The following is an 8,190-nucleotide window of genomic DNA, read 5'->3' as shown; positions in this document are numbered from 1 at the left end:
AAGGACAGAGGGGGGATTGGGGTATAATAGAAGGACAGAGGGGGGATTGGGGGTATAATAGAAGGACAGAGGGGGGATTGAGGTATAATAGAAGGACAGAGGGAGGATTGGGGTATAATAGAAGGACAGAGGGGGGATTGGGGTATAATAGAAGGACAGAGGGAGGATTGTGGTATAATAGAAGGACAGAGGGGGGATTGGGGTATAATAGAAGGACAGAGGGGGGATTGGGGTATAATAGAAGGACAGAGGGGGGATTGGGGTATAATAGAAGGACAGAGGGAGGATTGTGGTATAATAGAAGTACAGAGGGAGGGATTGGGGTATAATAGAAGGACAGAGGGAGGATTGGGGTATAATAGAAGGACAGAGGGGGGATTGGGGTATAATAGAAGGACAGAGGGAGGATTGTGGTATAATAGAAGTACAGAGGGAGGGATTGGGGTATAATAGAAGGACAGAGGGAGGATTGGGGTATAATAGAAGGACAGAGGGGAGGATTGGGGTATAATAGAAGGACAGAGGGGGGATTGGGGTATAATAGAAGGACAGAGGGAGGATTGGGGTATAATAGAAGGACAGAGGGGGGATTGGGGTATAATAGAAGGACAGAGGGAGGATTGGGGTAAAATAGAAGGACAGAGGGGGGATTGGGGTATAATAGAAGGACAGAGGAGGGATTGGGGTATAATAGAAGGACAGAGGGGGGATTGGGGTATAATAGAGGGACAGAGGGGGGATTGGGGTATAATAGAAGGACAGAGGGGGGATTGGGGTATAATAGAAGGACAGAGGGAGGATTGGGGTATAATAGAAGGACAGAGGGGGGATTGGGGTATATTAGAAGGACAGAGGGGGGATTGGGGTATAATAGAAGGACAGAGGGGGGATTGGGGTATAATAGAAGGACAGAGGGGGGATTGGGGTATAATAGAAGGACAGAGGGAGGATTGGGGTATAATAGAAGGACAGAGGGGGATTGGGGTATAATAGAAGGATAGAGGGGGGGATTGGGGTATAATAGAAGGACAGAGGGGGGATTGGGGTATAATAGAAGGACAGAGGGGGGATTGGGGTATAATAGAAGGACAGAGGGGGGATTGGGGTAAAATAGAAGGACAGAGGGAGGATTGGGGTATAATAGAAGGACAGAGGGAGGATTGGGGTATATTAGAAGGACAGAGGGGGGATTGGGGTATAATAGAAGGACAGAGGGAGGATTGGGGTATAATAGAAGGACAGAGGGGGGATTGGGGTATAATAGAAGGACAGAGGGGGGATTGGGGTATAATAGAAGGACAGAGGGAGGGTTGGGGTATAATAGAAGGACAGAGGGGGGATTGGGGTATAATAGAAGGACAGAGGGGGGATTGGGGTATAATAGAAGGACAGAGGGGGGATTGGGGTATAATAGAAGGACAGAGGGGGGATTGGGGTATATTAGAAGGACAGAGGGAGGATTGGGGTATAATAGAAGGACAGAGGGGGGATTGGGGTATAATAGAAGGACAGAGGGGGGATTGGGGTATAATAGAAGGACAGAGGGAGGGTTGGGGTATAATAGAAGGACAGAGGGGGGATTGGGGTATAATAGAAGGACAGAGGGGGGATTGGGGTATAATAGAAGGACAGAGGGGGGATTGGGGTATAATAGAAGGACAGAGGGGGGATTGGGGTATAATAGAAGGACAGAGGGGGGATTGGGGTAAAATAGAAGGACAGAGGGAGGATTGGGGTATAATAGAAGGACAGAGGGAGGATTGGGGTATATTAGAAGGACAGAGGGGGGATTGGGGTATAATAGAAGGACAGAGGGAGGATTGGGGTATAATAGAAGGACAGAGGGGGGATTGGGGTATAATAGAAGGACAGAGGGGGGATTGGGGTATAATAGAAGGACAGAGGGAGGGTTGGGGTATAATAGAAGGACAGAGGGGGGATTGGGGTATAATAGAAGGACAGAGGGGGGATTGGGGTATAATAGAAGGACAGAGGGGGGATTGGGGTATAATAGAAGGACAGAGGGGGGATTGGGGTATATTAGAAGGACAGAGGGAGGATTGGGGTATAATAGAAGGACAGAGGGGGGATTGGGGTATAATAGAAGGACAGAGGGGGGATTGGGGTATAATAGAAGGACAGAGGGAGGGTTGGGGTATAATAGAAGGACAGAGGGGGGATTGGGGTATAATAGAAGGACAGAGGGGGGATTGGGGTATAATAGAAGGACAGAGGGGGGATTGGGGTATAATAGAAGGACAGAGGGGGGATTGGGGTATATTAGAAGGGCAGAGGGGGGATTGGGGTATAATAGAAGGACAGAGGGAGGATTGGGGTATAATAGAAGGACAGAGGGGGGATTGGGGTATAATAGAAGGACAGAGGGGGGATTGGGGTATAATAGAAGGACAGAGGGAGGATTGGGGTATAATAGAAGGACAGAGGGGTGATTGGGGTATAATAGAAGGACAGAGGGGGGATTGTGGTATAATAGAAGGACAGAGGGGGGATTGGGGTATAATAGAAGGACAGAGGGGGGATTGGGGTATAATAGAGGGAGGATTGGGGTATAATAGAAGGACAGAGGGGGGATTGGGGTATAATAGAAGGACAGAGGGAGGGTTGGGGTATAATAGAAGGACAGAGGGGGGGGGGTTGGGGTATAATAGAAGGACAGAGGGGTGATTGGGGTATAATAGAAGGACAGAGGGGGGATTGGGGTATAATAGAAGGACATAGGGGGGATTGGGGTATAATAGAAGGACAGAGGGGGGATTGGGGTATAATAGAAGGACAGAGGGGGGATTGGGGTATAATAGAAGGACAGAGGGGGGATTGGGGTATAATAGAAGGACAGAGGGGGGATTGGGGTATAATAGAAGGACAGAGGGGGGATTGGGGTATAATAGAAGGACAGAGGGGGGATTGGGGTATAATAGAGGGACAGAGGGAGGATTGGGGTATAATAGAAGGACAGAGGGAGGATTGGGGTGTAATAGAAGGACAGAGGGGGGATTGGGGTATAATAGAAGGACGGAGGCAGGATTGGGGTATATTAGAAGGACAGAGGGGGGATTGGGGTATAATAGAAGGACAGAGGGGGGATTGGGGTATAATAGAAGGACAGAGGGGGGATTGGGGTATAATAGAAGGACAGAGGGGGGATTGGGGTATAATAGAAGGACAGAGGGGGGATTGGGGTATAATAGAAGGACAGAGGGAGGATTGTGGTATAATAGAAGTACAGAGGGAGGGATTGGGGTATAATAGAAGGACAGAGGGAGGATTGGGGTATAATAGAAGGACAGAGGGGGGATTGGGGTATAATAGAAGGACAGAGGGAGGATTGTGGTATAATAGAAGGACAGAGGGGGGATTGGGGTATAATAGAAGGACAGAGGGGGGATTGGGGTATAATAGAAGGACAGAGGGGGGATTGGGGTATAATAGAAGGACAGAGGGAGGATTGTGGTATAATAGAAGTACAGAGGGAGGGATTGGGGTATAATAGAAGGACAGAGGGGGGATTGGGGTATAATAGAAGGACAGAGGGGGGATTGGGGTATAATAGAAGGACAGAGGGAGGATTGTGGTATAATAGAAGTACAGAGGGAGGGATTGGGGTATAATAGAAGGACAGAGGGAGGATTGGGGTATAATAGAAGGACAGAGGGGAGGATTGGGGTATAATAGAAGGACAGAGGGGGGATTGGGGTATAATAGAAGGACAGAGGGGGGATTGGGGTATAATAGAAGGACAGAGGGGGGATTGGGGTATAATAGAGAGACAGAGGGGGGATTGGGGTATAATAGAAGGACAGAGGGGGGATTGGGGTATAATAGAGGGACAGAGGGGGGATTGGGGTATAATAGAAGGACAGAGGGGGGATTGGGGTATAATAGAAGGACAGAGGGGGGATTGGGGTATAATAGAGGGACAGAGGGGGGATTGGGGTATAATAGAAGGACAGAGGGGGGATTGGGGTATAATAGAAGGACAGAGGGGGGATTGGGGTATAATAGAAGGACAGAGGGAGGATTGGGGTATAATAGAAGGACAGAGGGAGGATTGGGGTATAATAGAAGGACAGAGGGGGGATTGGGGTATAATAGAAGGACAGAGGGGGGATTGGGGTATAATAGAAGGACAGAGGGGGGATTGGGGTATAATAGAAGGACAGAGGGGGGATTGGGGTATAATAGAAGGACAGAGGGGGGATTGGGGTATAATAGAAGGACAGAGGGAGGATTGGGGTATAATAGAAGGACAGAGGGGGGATTGGGGTATAATAGAAGGACAGAGGGGGGATTGGGGTATAATAGAAGGACAGAGGGGGGATTGGGGTATAATAGAAGGACAGAGGGGGGATTGGGGTATAATAGAGGGACAGAGGGGGGATTGGGGTATAATAGAAGGACAGAGGGGGGGATTGGGGTATAATAGAAGGACAGAGGGGGGGATTGGGGTATAATAGAAGGACAGAGGGGGGATTGGGGTATAATAGAAGGACAGAGGGGGGATTGGGGTATAATAGAAGGACAGAGGGGGGATTGGGGTATAATAGAAGGACAGAGGGGGGATTGGGGTATAATAGAAGGACAGAGGGGGGATTGGGGTATAATAGAAGGACAGAGGGAGGATTGTGGTATAATAGAAGTACAGAGGGAGGGATTGGGGTATAATAGAAGGACAGAGGGAGGATTGGGGTATAATAGAAGGACAGAGGGGGGATTGGGGTATAATAGAAGGACAGAGGGAGGATTGTGGTATAATAGAAGGACAGAGGGGGGATTGGGGTATAATAGAAGGACAGAGGGGGGATTGGGGTATAATAGAAGGACAGAGGGGGGATTGGGGTATAATAGAAGGACAGAGGGAGGATTGTGGTATAATAGAAGTACAGAGGGAGGGATTGGGGTATAATAGAAGGACAGAGGGAGGATTGGGGTATAATAGAAGGACAGAGGGGGGATTGGGGTATAATAGAAGGACAGAGGGAGGATTGTGGTATAATAGAAGTACAGAGGGAGGGATTGGGGTATAATAGAAGGACAGAGGGAGGATTGGGGTATAATAGAAGGACAGAGGGGAGGATTGGGGTATAATAGAAGGACAGAGGGGGGATTGGGGTATAATAGAAGGACAGAGGGGGGATTGGGGTATAATAGAAGGACAGAGGGGGGATTGGGGTATAATAGAGAGACAGAGGGGGGATTGGGGTATAATAGAAGGACAGAGGGGGGATTGGGGTATAATAGAGGGACAGAGGGGGGATTGGGGTATAATAGAAGGACAGAGGGGGGATTGGGGTATAATAGAAGGACAGAGGGGGGATTGGGGTATAATAGAGGGACAGAGGGGGGATTGGGGTATAATAGAAGGACAGAGGGGGGATTGGGGTATAATAGAAGGACAGAGGGGGGATTGGGGTATAATAGAAGGACAGAGGGAGGATTGGGGTATAATAGAAGGACAGAGGGAGGATTGGGGTATAATAGAAGGACAGAGGGGGGATTGGGGTATAATAGAAGGACAGAGGGGGGATTGGGGTATAATAGAAGGACAGAGGGGGGATTGGGGTATAATAGAAGGACAGAGGGGGGATTGGGGTATAATAGAAGGACAGAGGGAGGATTGGGGTATAATAGAAGGACAGAGGGGGGATTGGGGTATAATAGAAGGACAGAGGGGGGATTGGGGTATAATAGAAGGACAGAGGGGGGATTGGGGTATAATAGAAGGACAGAGGGGGGATTGGGGTATAATAGAGGGACAGAGGGGGGATTGGGGTATAATAGAAGGACAGAGGGGGGGATTGGGGTATAATAGAAGGACAGAGGGGGGGATTGGGGTATAATAGAAGGACAGAGGGGGGATTGGGGTATAATAGAAGGACAGAGGGGGGATTGGGGTATAATAGAAGGACAGAGGGGGGATTGGGGTATAATAGAAGGACAGAGGGGGGATTGGGGTATAATAGAAGGACAGAGGGAGGATTGGGGTATAATAGAAGGACAGAGGAGGGATTGGGGTATAATAGAAGGACAGAGGGAGGATTGGGGTATAATAGAGGGACAGAGGGGGGGATTGGGGTATAATAGAAGGACAGAGGGGGGATTGGGGTATAATAGAAGGACAGAGGAGGGATTGGGGTATAATAGAAGGACAGAGGGAGGATTGGGGTATAATAGAGGGACAGAGGGGGGGATTGGGGTATAATAGAAGGACAGAGGGGGGATTGGGGTATAATAGAAGGACAGAGGGGGGATTGGGGTATAATAGAAGGACAGAGGGAGGATTGGGGTATAATAGAAGGAAAGAGGGGGGATTGGGGTATAATAGAAGGACAGAGGGGGGATTGGGGTATAATAGAGGGACAGAGGGAGGATTGGGGTATAATAGAAGGACAGAGGGAGGATTGGGGTGTAATAGAAGGACAGAGGGGGGATTGGGGTATAATAGAAGGACGGAGGCAGGATTGGGGTATATTAGAAGGACAGAGGGGGGATTGGGGTATAATAGAAGGACAGAGGGGGGATTGGGGTATAATAGAAGGACAGAGGGGGGATTGGGGTATAATAGAAGGACAGAGGGGGGATTGGGGTATAATAGAAGGACAGAGGGAGGATTGGGGTATAATAGAAGGACAGAGGGAGGATTGGGGTATAATAGAAGGACAGAGGGGGGATTGGGGTATAATAGAAGGACAGAGGGAGGATTGTGGTATAATAGAAGTACAGAGGGAGGGATTGGGGTATAATAGAAGGACAGAGGGAGGATTGGGGTATAATAGAAGGACAGAGGGGAGGATTGGGGTATAATAGAAGGACAGAGGGGGGATTGGGGTATAATAGAAGGACAGAGGGGGGATTGGGGTATAATAGAAGGACAGAGGGGGGATTGGGGTATAATAGAGAGACAGAGGGGGGATTGGGGTATAATAGAAGGACAGAGGGGGGATTGGGGTATAATAGAGGGACAGAGGGGGGATTGGGGTATAATAGAAGGACAGAGGGGGGATTGGGGTATAATAGAAGGACAGAGGGGGGATTGGGGTATAATAGAGGGACAGAGGGGGGATTGGGGTATAATAGAAGGACAGAGGGGGGATTGGGGTATAATAGAAGGACAGAGGGGGGATTGGGGTATAATAGAAGGACAGAGGGAGGATTGGGGTATAATAGAAGGACAGAGGGGGGATTGGGGTATAATAGAAGGACAGAGGGGGGATTGGGGTATAATAGAAGGACAGAGGGGGGATTGGGGTATAATAGAGGGACAGAGGGGGGATTGGGGTATAATAGAAGGACAGAGGGGGGGATTGGGGTATAATAGAAGGACAGAGGGGGGATTGGGGTATAATAGAAGGACAGAGGGGGGATTGGGGTATAATAGAAGGACAGAGGGGGGATTGGGGTATAATAGAAGGACAGAGGGGGGATTGGGGTATAATAGAAGGACAGAGGGGGGATTGGGGTATAATAGAAGGACAGAGGGAGGATTGGGGTATAATAGAAGGACAGAGGAGGGATTGGGGTATAATAGAACGACAGAGGGAGGATTGGGGTATAATAGAGGGACAGAGGGGGGGATTGGGGTATAATAGAAGGACAGAGGGGGGATTGGGGTATAATAGAAGGACAGAGGGGGGATTGGGGTATAATAGAAGGACAGAGGGAGGATTGGGGTATAATAGAAGGACAGAGGAGGGATTGGGGTATAATAGAAGGACAGAGGGAGGATTGGGGTATAATAGAGGGACAGAGGGGGGATTGGGGTATAATAGAAGGACAGAGGGAGGATTGGGGTATAATAGAAGGACAGAGGGGGGATTGGGGTATAATAGAAGGACAGAGGGGGATTGGGGTATAATAGAAGGACAGAGGGGGGATTGGGGTATAATAGAAGGACAGAGGGGGGATTGGGGTATAATAGAGGGACAGAGGGGGGATTGGGGTATAATAGAAGGACAGAGGGAGGATTGGGGTATAAAGGAGAGGGGGGATTGGGGTATAATAGGAGAGGGGCGATTGGGGTATAATAGAAGGACAGAGGGGGGATTGGGGTATAATAATAAATATCTTTTATTAGCTTGGAATTGGAAAGCAGCTGCACTGAGCCCAGGAGCTGACAGTCTAGAGTAGTATATGACGTTTCCCCGTCCTGCGCTGCCCTGCAAGGGGGGGGGG

The sequence above is a fragment of the Rana temporaria genome, chromosome 13, assembly GCF_905171775.1.
Source record: "Rana temporaria chromosome 13, aRanTem1.1, whole genome shotgun sequence".
Classification (NCBI taxonomy): domain Eukaryota; kingdom Metazoa; phylum Chordata; class Amphibia; order Anura; family Ranidae; genus Rana; species Rana temporaria.
This window is presented reverse-complemented; position numbering follows the sequence as displayed.